At 36.4% G+C, this 12,897-nt stretch overlaps 1 protein-coding gene and 1 pseudogene across 1 annotated transcript in view; both read right to left on the bottom strand.

The window, feature by feature from the left end:
• The window catches only part of LOC136319626 (E3 ubiquitin-protein ligase TRIM22-like), a 33,045-nt pseudogene that overhangs the window by 4,045 nt on the left and 16,103 nt on the right, over positions 1-12,897 (bottom strand).
• The window catches only part of LOC136318467 (olfactory receptor 52H1-like), a 31,828-nt gene that overhangs the window by 12,609 nt on the left and 6,322 nt on the right, over positions 1-12,897 (bottom strand). The window lies entirely within an intron of this gene.

The following is a 12,897-nucleotide window of genomic DNA, read 5'->3' as shown; positions in this document are numbered from 1 at the left end:
TCACCCAAAGTCAGATTGTCCTCTGTCACCTTCTATCTAGTTTTCTTTGTGCCCCTCCCCCTCCACCTTTCTCTCTCCCTCTCCCCCCTCCCCCCGTAACCACCACACTCTTATCAATGTCTCTTAGTCTCGTTTTTCTGTCCCACCTAAGTATGGAATAATGCAGTTCCTGGTTTTTTCTGATTTACTTATTTCACTTCGTATAATGTTATCAAGATCCCACCATTTTGCTATAATGATCCGATGTCATCATTTCTTACGGCTGAGTAGTATTCCATAGTGTATATGTGCCACATCTTCTTTATCCAGTCATCTATTGATGGGCTTTTTGGTTGTTTCCATGTACTGGCCACTGTGAACAATGCTGCAATAAACATGGGGCTGCATGTCTCTTTACGTATCAATGTTTCTGAGTTTTTGAGGTATATACCCAGTAGAGGGATTGCTGGGTCATAAGGTAGTTCTATTTTCAGTTTTTTGAGGAACCACCATACTTTCTTCCATAATGGTTGTACTACTTTACATTCCCACCAACAGTGGATGAGGCTTCCTTCTTCTCCACAGCCTCTCCAACATTTGCTATTACCTGTCTTGTTAATAATAGCTAATCTAACAGGTGTGAGGTGGTATCTCATTGCAGTTTTGATTTGCATTTCTCTAATAACTAGTGAAGATGAGCATCTTTTCATATATCTGTTGGCCATTTGTATTTCTTCCTGGGAGAAGTATCTGTTCATGTCCTCTTCCCATTTTTTTTATTGGATTGTTTGTTTGTTGTTGAGTTTTATTAGTTCTTTGTAAATTTTGGATATTAGGCCCTTATCTGAGCTGTTGTTTGAAAATATCATTTCCCATTTAGTTGGCTGTCTGTTTATTTTGTTATCAGTTTCTCTTGCTGAGCAAAAATTTCTTAGTCTGATGTAGTCCCATTCATTAATTTTTGCCTTCACTTCTCTTGCCTTTGGGGTCAAATTCATAAAATGCTCTTTAAAACCCAGGTCCATGAGTTTAATACCTATGTCTTCTTCTATGTACTTAATTGTTTCAGGTCTTATGTTTAGATCTTTGATCCATTTTGAGTTAATTTTAGTACAGGGTGACAAACTGTAGTCCAGTTTCATTCTTTTGCATGTGGCTTTCCAGTTTTCCCAGCACCATTTATTGAAGAGGTTTCCTTTTCTCCATTGTGTGTTGTTGGCACCTTTATCAAAAATTATTTGACTATATATATGTGGTTTTATTTCTGAGTTTTCTATTCTGTTCCATTGATCTGAGTGTCTATTTTTCAGCCAATACCATGCTTTTTTGATTGTCGTGGCCCTATAATATAGTTTGAAGTCAGGTATTGTAATTGTAACGCCCCCAGCTTCATTTTTTTTCTTTAGGATTGCTTTGGCTATTCGGGTTTTTTTATAGTTCCATATAAATCTGATGATTTTTTGTTCCATTTCTTTAAAAAATGTCATTGGAATTTTGATGGGAATTACATTAAATTTGTATATTGCTTTGGGCAATATGGCCATCTTGATTATATTTATTCTTCCTAACCAAGAACAAGGAATATTCTTCCATCTCATTATATCTTTTTCGATTTCCCTTAACAATGGTTTATAGTTTTCATTATATAAGTCCTTTACATTCTTTGTTATGTTTATTCCTAGGTATTTTATTTTTTTGTTGCAATTGTGAAGGGGATTATTCTTTTGAGTTCGTTCTCAAATGTTTCATTGTTGGCATATAGAAAGGCTATTGACTTCTGTATGCAATTTTGTATCCTGCGACCTTATTCTATTGGCTTATTGTTTCTAGTAGTCTTTTTGTGGATTCTTTGGGGTTTTCGATGTATAGGATTATATCATCTGCAAAAAAGTGATACCTTTACTTCTTTTCCGATATGGATGACTTTTATTTCTTTGTGTTGTCTGATTGCTGTGGCTAGAACCTCTAGTACCACATTAAATAAGAGTGGAGAGAGTGGACAACCTTGTCTTATTCCTGATTTAAGGAGGAAAGCCTTCAGTTTAGTGCCATTTAATATGATGTTAGCTGATGGTTTATCATATATGGCCTTTATCATGTTGAGATATTTTCCTTCTATACCCATTTTGTTGAGAGTCTTAAACATAAAATTGTGTTGTATTTTATCAAAAGCCTTTTCTGCATCTATTGATAAGATCATGTGGTTTTTGTTCTTTGTTTTGTTGATATGGTGTATTACATTAACCGTTTTACGTATGTTGAACCATCCTTGAGATTCTGGGATGAATCCCACTTGATCATGATGTATTATTTTTTTAATATGTTGTTGTATTCGATTTGCTAGTATTTTGTTTAGTATTTTAGCATCTGTATTCATTAGAGATATTGGTCTGTAGTTTTCTTTTTTTGTGCCATCCTTGCCTGGTTTTGGGATGAGGGTTATGTTGGCCTCATAAAATGTGTTTGGAAGTATTGCTTCTTCTTCAATTTTTTGGAAGACTTTGAGTAGAATAGGAACCAAGTCTTCTTTGAATGTTTGATAAAATTCACTGGTATAGCCGTCTGGGCCTGGGCTTTTATTTTTGGGGAGGTTTTTAATGGTTTTTTCTATTTCTTCTCTACTAATAGGTCTGTTTAGGATTTCTGCTCTTCTTGACTCAGTCTAGGAAAGTTGTATTTTTCTAGGAATTTATCCATTTCTTCTAGGTTGTTGAATTTAGTGGCATAAAGTTTTTCGTAGTATTCTACAATAATTCTTTGTATATCTACGGTGTCTGTGGTGATTTCTCCTCTTTCATTTTGGATTTTGTTTATATGAGTTCTTTCTCTTTTTTCCTTGGTAAGTCTTTCCAAGGGTTTGTCAATTTTGTTGATCTTTTCAAAGAACAAGCTCCTTGTTCTATTAATTTTTCTATAGTGTTTCTGCTTTCTATTTCATTTATTTCTGCTCTGATTTTTATTATCTCCTTTCTTCGGCTGGTTTTGGGTTGTCTTTGTTCTTCTCTTTCTAGTTCCTTAAGGTGTGAAGTTAAGTGGTTCACTTGGGCTCTCTCTTGTTTGTTCATGTATGCCTGAAGTGATATGACCTTCCCTCTTATCACTGCTTTTGCTGCATCCCATAGATTCTGATATGTCATATTGTCATTTTCATTTGTCTATATATATATCTTTTGATCTCTGCACTTATTTCTTCTTTGACCCATTCATTTTTTAAAAGTATGTTGTTTAGTTTCCACATTTCTGTGGTATTTTTTTTTTCGCAGTTGAATTCTAGTTTCAAGGCTTTATGATCAGAAAATATGCTTGGTACAACTTTGATTTTTCTGAATTTGCTGATGTTGTTTTTGTGGCCCAACATATTGTCATTTCTTGAGAATGATCCATGTACACTGGAGAAAAATGTATACTCAGTCACTTTGGAGTGAAATGTCCTGTAGATGTCTATCATATCCAGGTGCTTTTGTGTTTTGTTTAAGGCCACTATTTCTTTGTTGATTCTCTGTTTGGATGACCGATCTAGAGCCGTCAGCGGTGTATTGAGGTCTCCAAGTATGATTGTATTTTTGTCAGTTTTTGTTTTAATGTTATTTGCTTGAAGTGTTGTTTTCTAGCCTTTCACTTTGAATTTGTTTTTATCCTTGTTACTTAGATGAGTTTCTTGTAGGCAGCATACTGTTGGATTTTCTTTTTTAATCCATTCTGCTACTCTGTGCCTTTTTATTGGTGAGTTTAATCTGTTTACATTTAGTGTAATTATTGACACTTGTGAGTTCCCTATTGCCATTTTATAGATTGCTTTCTGTTAGTTTTGTGTCTTGTTTCATCCTTCTCTTTCATTTTTCTATCTTTTGTTTTTATTTGGTTGTATTCCATACATCTTTCCTTTATTGCTATCTTTTTTAAATCATGTGCTTCTGTGGTGGTTACCTTTAAGTAATGAAAAGCATTCCTACCATGTTCATTGTAGCACACTATTTTGTGAGTACTTTTGCACTCCATCGTCCTATGCTACTGTTAATCTACATCCTCTCCCCCTCTTTCTTTTTGTTGTTGTCACAGTTTAAATTTGGTTTTATTGTGTTCTTCTTGGAGCTTTTACTTGTGGCTTTGTGTTGTTGTTTTTTTGTTCTTTGTATTAGATTGGAGAACCCCCTTTAGTAATTCCTGGAGTGGGGGTTTTCTGATGATAAATTCCCTCATCTTCTCTGTATCTGTGAATGTTTTTATTTCTCCTTCCTATTTGAAGGATAGCTTTGATGGGTATAGTATTCGTGGCTGAAAGTTCCTCTCTTTCAGGGCTTTAAATATTGGGGTTCACTCCTTTCTAGCTTGTAGAGTTTCTGTTGAGAAATCTGATTATAATCTAATGGGCCTTCCTTTATATGTTGTATTCTTCTTTTCCCTGACTGCCTTGAGAATTTTTCTTTGCCATTGGTTTGTGCCAATTACATTATGATGTACCTTGGAGTAGGTTTGTTGGGGTTAAGAAAACTTGGAGTTCTGTTTGCTTCTTGAATTTGAGGTTTTAGTTCTTTCCACAGGCTTGGGAAGTTCTCATCTATTATTTGTTTGAGTATGTTCTCCATTCCATTTTCTCTCTCTTCTCCCTCTGATATACCTATTATTTTTTATGTTATTCTTTTTGATGGAGTCAGATAATTCCTGTAGGGCTATCTCATTTTTTAAATTTTTGAGTCTCTTTCTTCTTCTCTCTGTTGTGCCTCAAGTTGCTTGTCTTCTATTTCACTAATCCTACCTTCTATCTGGCCTTTTCTATTAGCTAAGCTTGTTACCTCCTTTTTCAGCTTGTGAATTGAGTTTTTCATCTCTGTTTGATTTGTTTTTATAGTTTCAATTCCTTGGAAATATATTCTTTGTGTTCATTGAGTTATTTTCTGAGCTCCCTAAATTGCCTTTCTGTGTTTTCTTGTATATCTCTGAGTATTTTTAGGATTTCTATTTTAAATTCTCTGTCATTTAACTCCAAGGTTTCCAATATAATTAATTTTTTCTCCATAGATTTTTCCTCATCTAACTGTGTTACCTCTCTTTCTTTTGTATCCATGATATTCAATTTTCTCTTCCTTAATGGCATCTGAGGGTGTTTTTGTTGATAGTATTAATGAGATTTAATAAAGAATAAAAAGTTAAAAAATAAAAATAAAAATTGAAAAGAGTTGTTGTTTTTTAAAAAATTAATAATTAAATAAAGAAAAATAAAATTAAATTAAAATTTAAAAAAAGGAAATTATTCTTATCCCTCCTTTTGTCCTCTCCTCTCCTCTCCCCTCTTTCTTGAGAAAATCTTGTGGTGAACTGTGAATTATATTGTACTAAATAGAACAAACAATGCCTGTAATGGAGGGCCTGAATTTGGGAGAAGTAGTAAAGGGGCAAAAAACAAACAAACAAACAAAAACAAAAAAGGGGGGTATGGACCCACAAAAAGAAAATAAGGAAAATTTTGGGTCAAGAATAAAATGATTATAGATGACTGGATAAAGAAGATGTGGCACATATACACTATGGAATACTACTCAGCCATAAGAAATGATGATATCGGAACATTTACAGCAAAATGGTGGGATCTTGATAACATGATATGGAGCAAAATAAGTAAATCAGAAAAAACCAGGAACTGCATTATTCCATACGTAGGTGGGACATAAAAGTGAAACTAAGAGACAGTGATAAGAGTGTGGTGGTTACAGGGGGAGGGGGGAATTGGAATGGGAAAGGTGGAGGGGGAGGGGCACAAAGAAAACTAGATAGAAGGTGACAGAGGACAATCTGACTTTGGGTGATGGGTATGCAACATAATTGAACGACCTGATAACCTGGACTTGTTATCTTTGAATATATGTATCCTGATTTATTGATGTCACCCCATTAAAAAAATAAAATTATTTAAAAAAAAAGAATAAAATGATTATCTTTTAGGTGTTGGTTGACTAAGAGTTATAATGAGAGGAATAAGAGAGAAACAGGAAAATGGGGGGACAAATTAAAAAGTTACTATTGTATTTAGTGGAACAAGAACTGTATAAAATGGAGAGCCAGGGATGGCAGCACTGCTAGTGAGTTTAAAAGGTGAAGTAAAAACCCCTCAAAATGCCACAAACATAAGTTTGAGTCCCAGATAAGATAATTTGTTCGTTATTGAGGTTTGAATGAGAGGAGATGTAAAGGAGAAAGGAAGAAACTAATATAGAGGGAGAAAAGAATGAGAGAGAGAGAGAGAAAAAAGTGAACCACTAAAAGAAGAAAAAAAGAGGAGAGAGAGAGTTAAGGGTTTTGGAGTGCTACCCTCATAGAGAGAAAGGAAGAGGAAAGAAAAGATAATGGGAGATGTAACACTTATGGGTAGTATAGTTCAAGAAGAGGAGAGAGTAAGATCCGCAGAGAGTTAAATGACCAAAAGGAGGAGGAAAAAAAATCAAGAATGAAGATAAGAGAAACAAATGAACAAATATAATAAAATGCGATAGGTTATAAAGTCTGCGGATTATTCTTGATTTTGATTGGTTATCATTCTTTTTCTTTGCTCTCCCTCTTCCTGGTCGGTGACTCTGTACCCCGGGTTCTGCCCCTTTGGCACACTCAGGTAGATGTTTGCAGTTGATAAGTCTCTATGGCGATGTCATGTATTGTGCTTCAGTCTTGTTGGCAGTCGAGGCTTATTAGCATTTATAGGCTCCAACAGTGAGAGAGTCCGTGTTCCTGAAGCCTCTCTCCTAGTCTTTCCTTCCTCAAATAATAGCCTGATAATCCAGCTATGAGGCTGCTGTTGCCTCTGCCTGGATAGTAAGAGGCTCAAAGAGCTGGCAACTCCCCACTCTATTCCCACTCAGCACAGGGCTCTGGGTAAGGCTCAGTCAGTCAGAGCTGCTAGCATAATCAGGCGGGGCTTCTGCCCACTCAAAGACCTCTGGCTCTGCCACTCTGTCCAGTAACATGGGTGGGCACCCACTCCCGGGGTGCTTGGAGGAAACTCTTGCTCACTATCTGTGTGTACAGACCAGAGTATCAGGCCAGCCACCTCACCCTCTGAGTGAAACCCCCGCCCACACGGAAAAGTTCCAGCATTGGAATTGGCTCTCACTCCCTCCCCGTGTGCGGCTTTTTCAGGGCGCTGGGGCAGTCCGGAGATTCCACTTTCGGCCCACACAAAGGCCCCTGACTCTGCCTCTCTGTGGGGTAACACAGGCACCCACTGCTGAAGCAGTCGGAGGAATCTCTCGACCACTATTTGCCCACGTGGACTCGGAGATCGGGGAAAATGGCTGCCCCGCTTGTCTTTCTTTGTCTGGGTTTGGTGCGAGTGTTAGCTTGTATTGACTGGGTTGCCACAGGCACAGTTTTTCCTCAGCTTGGATCTCTGTGCCACAGCCTGGTTCGGCCATTTGTGCCACGGCCTGGATCTATTCACCCCCTTTGCCCACCTTAGTTTCTATATTCTCAGTTCCCAGTGAAAGCAGCCCTGTTTAGGTTAGTGAGGAAGGCAGAGCATTTCTTATTCCCTATTTCCTTCGGGGTTTGATTATATGTTTAGCCAATTTTTTGCTCGACCATACCTTTGGGTGTATTGCAAAACATCTGGAGGCTCCAAGGATAGGTTTTTCCATTTCTGGTGAAGATCTTGTTGAGTTTTGGGGGAGATTTATTGGTATCGCTTCCTACCACGCCATTACTCTGACGTCATCAGCTGTATATATTTTAAAAAGTTTTCATCTCTATTAGTTTTTTTGTTGTTATTTCATATAACAAAACCCCCGCTAAAATGGTCTTAAATTAAAAGATAAATGAGAAACTCAGGGAGCAGGTATAACTTTGATCATAGCTAGATTTTTAGGGAAAAAATATTGTCATTAATATCTTTTCATAATTCTATTTTCTACATGCTATACGGACTTTCTTTTTGTAGTCTATATGACATGAACTTGAACATTCTGGTTTAAATGATCATTTTTAACCCTGGCCAGTGGCTCAGTAGATAGAGCATTGGCCCAGTGTATGAATGTGCTGGGTTTGATCCTCACTGAGAGCACATAGGAGAAGCAACCATTTGCTTCTCCCCTCTTTCCCCCTCCTCTCCCTTTTCCCCTCCCACAGTCAGTGGCTCAGTTGATTCAAGCTGTCAGCCCTGGACACTGATGATAGCTCAGTTGGTCTGAGTACATCAGTCTCAGGCACTAAATATAACTCAATATGTGAACAGTGGCCACGAACAGCATTGCCAGGTGGGTCCTCATTGGGGCACATGCCTCACTATCTCCCCTCCTCTCTACTAAAAAAAAATGAAATAAAATAAATGATAATTTTTAATATATTACCTAACAGAAAAGATGATTTTTCTTTCTAGTCATACCAGTAAAATTCTAAGGCATACAAATCATTGCCCTGAATTGGGTCAGATATATATCTTAAAATAATTATTGCAACATTGATAAACTTATATGAATTGAATATGTTGATTTACCTAGAATTGAGATACATATACATCTTTGATGGTACTTATTATATCAACCCTAACCAACCACACTGGTTGAGGGTAAAGATGTTTCTTCAAAGGGTAATTCAAGAAATGGTTACCAAAGAAGAGAAGAAAAAATTAAATGAGGTTGAATAGACAAACAACTGTTCCATACAGAGCATTTCTTAGATAATTGTTATATACTCACTTTATAAAAATTCCAGCAGGATTTTAATAAAAATTAACAAGATATAAAATTTTCATAGAAAATTCTGTGCTCATAGGACAGTGTTTCTGGCCTAGGTTATTGCAGTGGGGTTTGCTCTGTGCTTTGTAGTTGGGTTAGCAGCACGACTAGTTTGTACTCACTAGATGGCAGTAAAATTCTTCAAAGTTTCCCTGGGACAGAGGTGCTTATAAAGATCTCCATAGAGAACAACTAATTTAGAATAGAATTGTTTTTGAAATAGAATTGAATAGAATTATTTCCATAAAAATTTTTTTGATAAAGAAAAGCAGAGTTAGGAGATTTACCTACCCAATTTCAAGATTATTTTTGAAGCCACAGAAATAAAAAACTTAAGAGTATCAGTATAAATGTATAGAGATTCATGTATGAGAGTGATAATATAGAAGTATAACCTTATATTTAGGATAAACTGATTTGGTAGAACAGTCTTCTCTTTCTTCCTGAGGACTGTAATAGACTGTCGGCCCACTGGAAAGAGTGAGGACGACCAGGAGAAAACAACTGAAAACAAAAGTATGCCTGTGAGTAAGTGCATGGTGTGTGTGTATGTGTTTATCAAAAACAGAGTTTCAGGAGTCTTGACAGTGGTGTCAAAGGCATGAAAAACGTTTCATATAAAAATTTAGATATTTTTTTTCTGGTAATCAGTACTTCATCCTGAATTGGAGGACTGGCATTTCAGTACCTGAAAAGACATGAATGTCCCTGGAATTCATTTGTCAATCACTGTTGAGTAATGCTAAGAGGTTGTAGCCTCAGTTCTCATAGCAATGGGGTGAAGAAAAGGCAGAAGTCAAAGAGATAATTTAGGAGATAAATTTAATATGCATTTATATATTCACACACAATGAAAATATTCACCTGGGAAAACTTTGTTTTAATCAAAGATCATCCAAAGTGAAGAAGTTGGCGTTTTCTATGGACATTCAGGAATGAGAGAAGGTAATGATTGTCCAGACAATCTTATTTATTTATTTAATTAATTGTTTATTTATTTTAACTCCTACTTGTTTGAGAGAAGAGTTGGGAATAAAAATGCCAAAAGACATGGAGATTCCACCAAATTCTGAATTAGTGGGAACATCATTGCAAAAATAATGCTCCTGCTATCTCATTTTCAGCCAAGAACTAACTTTTCTTTTTATTTCTATTAACTCTTACCTCTCTGCAAATATAATACTGTCCTGATCACAAACTTGTTTCATGAGACGGACACAGATTATAGTTTTTAGTATTTAGTAGAGAAAATGTTTATTAAATTGAGACACTTACATGTTTTATATTTAATGGCATTTTTCTTCTCACAATGATCCTAAGTATGGTATAGTTTTTATACTAGGATTATTTTAAGAAAATAAAAAAAGCATCAAATTATCTTATTCTTGCTTACACTGCTCATATCTGAAAAGACAGGACTTGAACTCAGACACTGTAGACATAAAATTTTCATTCCTAGTATACATTATCCATTTTCTCTTTCACTGATTAATCGATAAGAAACATCATGAGTAAACTGAAAACAAGATATTGGGGAAAAATATGACACAAAGCAAGCTGTATGCTCTATTTTTGAATGAAGGGTATTGAAATGTAGAAAGAAGGGAATGCAGCAAGTAAAAGTTAATGAGAATACAGCCGATTAACTCAATGCATTAGTTGCACCCAAGGCCAAAAGTATTACAAAAAAGTGGGCGGGAGTGTAAGAGATTTAAAAGCTTGGAGAACACAATGCCTAGGGACCAACCAGTACATGATATAAAACTGAAAAATGAAAAAAAAATTACCTGAAAAAAGAAACTGGAAGAAAATTTATAAATAAGAAACCCATGGTTTGTGACATTAAAAATGAGACGGTGCCAGTGTCATAGTTTAGGCAAACCCAAACACTCTAGGGAGGAAGTCGGAGAGAGGGTTAAGCTCAAGAAATCAAAGGCAGCAGAATCCACAAAAATCTTATATTCAAACTATTCAGAAACTCTATAATTTAGTAGCCATATTTAGATGGATATCTAGAGTAGAAATGTTAAAAAAAGTTAACATTAAGTCTAACAAAGTTCATCATATTTAATCCATTGTTCACTACATACACCCAAGATCTAGGCACATTTCTCTGATACATCTACCTCTCAGTAATTTTCCCCTGATATAATAAATTGTGAGCTCAGGACACCAAATTTATAATTGCTAGTCTCAGGTTCAAAATACATTTAATGTGGCCCTGGCTGGTGGCTCAGTGGATAGAGTGTCATCCCAGCATATAGATGTCCTGAGTTTGATTCCTGGTCAGGGTACACAGAAATGACTATCTGCTTATCCTTCACTCACTCTCTCCCTTCTTTCCCTCTTCCCTTCTCACAGCCAGTGATTCAATTGGTTTGAGCATGGCCCTGGGCACTGAGGATAGCTTCCTTGGAGTACATCAGCATCAGGCATTAAAAATAGTTTGGTACTTGAGCATCGGCCCTAGATGTGGTTTCTGGTGGATCCTGGTCAGAGCACAGGTGGGAGTCTGCTTCACTATCCTCTTCTCACATAAAAAACCCACAACCAATGTAAGTAAGGTATGTCTCACTTGTCTCTGATCTGCATAGATTTCCTTGGCCGTATCATTGCAAAGATCACGTTCATATACCTTGTAAAGAAATTACAGGATGTAATGAGGAGTATAATGTACCTTTATTTGTGACATTGTAGAAGGATCTTAAGAATAAAATGAGTGGGAACTTGAAAGAACCATAGGTCAGTTCATGGGGAGAGGTATAATACTATGAAAATATAGTATGTATGTGTGTTCTGAGAGGAAAAACAGGGGTGTTAAGACATGAGACCTGAGAGACAATGTAAAATACTGAAAGATGAGGACAGGGTAACTTCATAATACTGTGATTTCTGCTTATCTCAATAGGATTGCACATAAGTCAGTTCAGAAATGATAAAAATCCATAATTTTAGATATAAGCAAAAGAATCAGCACTAAAATCCTTTTTCTCTCTAGATTAGAAGACTGGGGTTTAAGTGAGGTGGTACATGGAAGAATGAGAGGTGAACAAAACAGCTGGCCATTTTGCATTAAATATAACTAGATCATCAGAACATAAAATCCATTTTCCTTGTCTCCTCTAACCACACCTAAAAATTGATCCCTCCTCCCTCTTTAACCCCCACCATCACAAGAATCCTACAGCCACTGAGCTGCTCTAGCATTCCTCATCATTAAACACTACCAGTGTTCTTCTCTGTAAAGAAACCCTTACTCATTTCTTGGAGAGAGTTTTGGTGTCTTCAGAGCGAACTTCTTACTCCTAGGGATGACAGAAAAATATTCCCATATATCCAAATTTAGTTGCTCAGAAAAAAACTGATTTCTATTTATTCACTTAATTGGGCACTTCAGTCCCTACTCACAGAGACCTTGAGAAAAGAGAGAGTACACAACTGACCTTGGTGCCAGAAGCAATGTGGTGCTTTTTCCTACTTTCCCATTGCTTTCTGTGAGACATTGGGAAGGTGTTGACTTCACAGAAGCACAGTTTATTTCCACCAAAATGATAACTAACCTATCCCTCTCTAACTCCAAAAAATTATATAAAATTACATGTAATAGTGGATTTTTTAAATGCTAAATATAGTGGTTTAAAACAACTTAAAGCAAAGAAATGCCACTGTGTGAATAAAGATTCCCAGGGCCATGACAAGAGAGTGAGGTTGTAGATTCTCGCTCCTGGTTATGTAAGATATTTCAAGTATGGGATTGCTGTCTTGGGAGGACCAAGGTCTTTAAATTCTACTTCCTAATAGAAAGGTCCCCAGAACAACATAGTGAGATTTCACATTATCGGGGGGGGGGGGGGAATATAGCACTTGGAAAAGAAGACATTATGAATACCATACTAGTAGTAGACAGAATTTCATGTGCTTGGAAAAGATTGAGGTAGCCAAGTAGGTGTGCAATTTAGACACAAATACAATGCCCTTCAGTCTGTCTTCAAAAGTATGTGATCAAGATTGATCAACAGTTTGCACCAAGCCAAAATATTCTTTGTTATGCAAGTCTGATTTTGGAAAATGAAGAGAACCATGTAGAAACAACTGGTCTCTTCTTTTTCAAAGACAGAAAATTAAATATGAGAAAGTAGTCACCAATTCTGTGTGCTTGGCATGTAGACTAACACAATCTACACACTATCAAGAAGCT

Source organism: Saccopteryx bilineata, chromosome 1, assembly GCF_036850765.1.
Source record: "Saccopteryx bilineata isolate mSacBil1 chromosome 1, mSacBil1_pri_phased_curated, whole genome shotgun sequence".
Lineage (NCBI taxonomy): Eukaryota > Metazoa > Chordata > Mammalia > Chiroptera > Emballonuridae > Saccopteryx > Saccopteryx bilineata.
The sequence above is the reverse complement of the archived record's forward strand: the minus strand, read 5'-3'. Positions and strand labels throughout refer to the sequence as shown.